The following is a 3287-nucleotide window of genomic DNA, read 5'->3' on the forward strand; positions in this document are numbered from 1 at the left end:
TTATAGAGTATATTGGAATATACTTAGCACAGTGATTGGTAAATGGTAAAATCACAATGTAATGACCAGGGGAGAAGTATTGGTGTTTGAGGGCACTGATTCTGGAGTCAGAAAATATGGTCCACATTCTGGCTTCACCACTCACTTGCTGTACAACCGTGGCTATGTTGCCTCAAGCCTGTGAGAATCAGTTGCCTCATCTGTAAAAGAGTCAGTTATGGTGTTATTCTAGTGCCTGGAGTAGGTAGGTGCTGATAATAAATAATAACAGTAAAAGGGAGAAATGTATTTCACATGGAAACACCATTTAAAAAGAGAAGGAAAAAGCCTGGGGAGAACCTAGCACTAAAGAAGCAGCTCTCTTTTAAGCTCCTTATTTATCAGGTTATTAATAGTCAAATGCTGGATAATGAATAAATGAAAAGACACAAAAAACAAAACAATAAAAAAAAAAACAAAAAAACATAGGTTCCCTGAGATCCTGGAAATACTTGAAGCCAAATAATCACTAGTTATAAATCATGTGCTGCTTTTCCAAGTCTTCTAACTCTTAGCTGGAGCTCATATCAGCAGCTGACACATGGAAAATCAAAACAATGTGACAGAATTCATTCTTTTGGGCATTACGAGGTATCCAGGGCTGCGGAAAATACTCTCTGCCGTGTTTCTAATCATGTATTTGCCACCGTTTTGGGAAACCTCCTCATTGTGATAACCATGGTTATGAGTCAGAGTCTGAGATCACCCATGCATTTTTTCCTTACCTCCTTGTCCCTTTTGGATGTCACTTTCTCTTCCATCATTGCCCCCAAGTTGATTGTGGACTCCCTCTCTGAGAGCACTACCATCTCCCTGGAAGGCTGCATGGCCCAGCTCTAACTGAGCACTTCTTCAGTGGAGTGGGCATCATCCTCCTCACCATGATGGCCCATGACCACTCCGTGGCTATCTGTAAGCCTCTTCACTATGTGACCATCATGAGGCCTCGGATGTGCTGCCTGTTGCTGGGAGGGGCCGGGGTGGCAGATTTTTCCATGCCGTAGTACAGCTTCTCACTGTTGAAACTGGCCTGCATAGACACCCACACCCTGGGTCTCTTAGTCATCCTCAACAGCGGGGTGATGTGTGTGCCCATCTTCCTCATCCTCATCACTTCCTATGTGGTCATCCTCTGCTCCCTGATGTCCTGCAGCTCTGAAGGGGGGCATAAAGCCCTCGCCACCTGTGGCTCCCACCTCACTGTGTCGTCACGTTCTTTGTGCCTTGTGTGTTTTTGTATGTCAGGCCTGTGGCCACCTATCTCATAGACAAGGTGATGGCCGAGTCTGATTCCATCATCACACCCATGTCAAATCCCTTGATCTACACCCTTAGGAATATGGAGGTGAAAAATGCCATGAGAAAACTGTGGATGAAACAGGGGAGTTAGGTTGGCAAGTGACTGTCATGCTCAGAATGTCATGTGTTTCTGTTAAAGAGAACTCTGTTCTTTCAGAAATGTGGGGGTAATAAAATTATCCATTCCCCACTAACAACCAAAGAGAGTTCTTAAAAATATAAATCTGATTTTTGATTTATAGTGTTTATGGATTTAAGGATTATGATTATGATTAAGGATTATAATATAAGGATTATGACACTCTTACTGCTTTCTATTCTTCTTTAGCTTCCCATTGCCTTCCTATTTTTTCACTTTTCCTATTTATTTTTTAATTATTACATGATGTTTCAGAAAATATCTCAATAGCTTAAATCAAAATGCAAATAAATGCAAATATTTTAAAAGAAATAACATGAGAAAGGAGAACTGATGGAAAAGTTCATTCCAAAAAAATGTCAAATTTCTTGCTGTTATTCCTATTTTTATTATTTTTATTTTTAATTCATTTCCATAAACATAATTCTAAATGGATTTTGATAGTTCTATCACAAACCTGGATAACAAACTCTCATTATTGGTATATCATTATCAGAACAAACTTCATTATCAGTAATGAGAAAATATAGCCATTTCTCAGCAGAACCACTTCCAGATAGAATGTTTTCTGATGGATTATTTTTTGTGAAAAAGTGAACTTTTTATAACCAAAGTTTAGTGTCATATTTAGATGTTTTTCTAGGACTCATTCTTAGTGACCCCCTGACTTTTGAAAGTGCAGTGTACACAGTTTTAAAATCTTAATGAACCATTTTATTTATTGTTTTTCGATTATTTAGAATCTCCTTGCCTTGTACTAGAATTTCCTGGTTAATCTTTCTACTTCCTTTAAATCTCCAATCACATCTTGAGTGCCTCACCTGACCCCTCAGTGTGCATCAGACATCCTGAGATTTGTCATCTGTCCTCAGGACTTCCCTGGGGGCTCAGACGGCAAAGCGTCTGCCTACAATGCGGGAGACCTGGGCTCCATCCCTGAGTCAGGAGGATCATCTGGAGAAGAAAATATCAACCCACCCCAGTACTCTTGCCTGGAAAATTCCATGGACAGAGGAGCATGGTAGGCTACAGTCCATGGGATTGCAAAGAGTCGGACACAACTGAGTGACTTCACTTCACTTCACTTCTTAGATTTGTGAAAGATTTTGCTTCTCTCTCTATCAAAACAAGCCTTCATCCTACTTAGGTGACTACTTCTCTCAAACTTCTGGTACAAGATGAAGTGCCATTACTTTAGAGAGCCTTTCTCTGTGACTTTATTAAATGCTTTTTACATTGTCACCATTATTCTCTATGTCAATGTTTTCATTTTCTTAGTAACAATGACCAAAAGCAAGTTTATTTTGTATAATTATCCTCTGACTTTTATTACTTTCCATACTGGTCTAGACTGGACAAGTCTGCAGGAAGGGATTTTTAAAAATTTTTTATTTATTTTTGACTGCTGAGTCTTCATTGCCTCATGGGTTTTTCTCTAGTAGCTGCGAGCAGGGGCTACCCTCTAGTTCCTATGCGTGGGCTTCCCATTGTGGTGACTTCTTTTGTTGCGGGGCATGGGGTCTACAGCTTGTGGGCTTCAGTGGATTCGGTTCACAGGCTCTAGAGCACAGGCTCAATAGTTGTGGTACCAGGGCTTGATTGCTCTGTGGCATGTGTGACCTTCGCAGATCAGGAACCCACATCTCCTGCATCAGTAGGTGGATTCTTTACCACTGAGATACTAAGGAAGCCCAGAAGGGATTTTTATTTATCCTTCCCATGGATTCATTTCTCAATAAATATCTGTTGTATGAATATAAAACGCAAGAACCTGTATTTTTCAAATAGCCCTATTCAGATGGTTGAGGCA

General features: G+C 40.2%; 1 pseudogene; it reads left to right on the forward strand.

Annotated features, from left to right (window-relative positions):
* The first annotated feature begins 580 nt into the window (after positions 1 to 580).
* Positions 581 to 1429, forward strand: LOC122679913 (annotated as a pseudogene).
* Positions 1430 to 3287: the final 1858 nt, after the last annotated feature.

Source organism: Cervus elaphus, chromosome 22 (assembly GCF_910594005.1).
Source record: "Cervus elaphus chromosome 22, mCerEla1.1, whole genome shotgun sequence".
NCBI classification, from domain to species: Eukaryota; Metazoa; Chordata; class Mammalia; order Artiodactyla; family Cervidae; genus Cervus; species Cervus elaphus.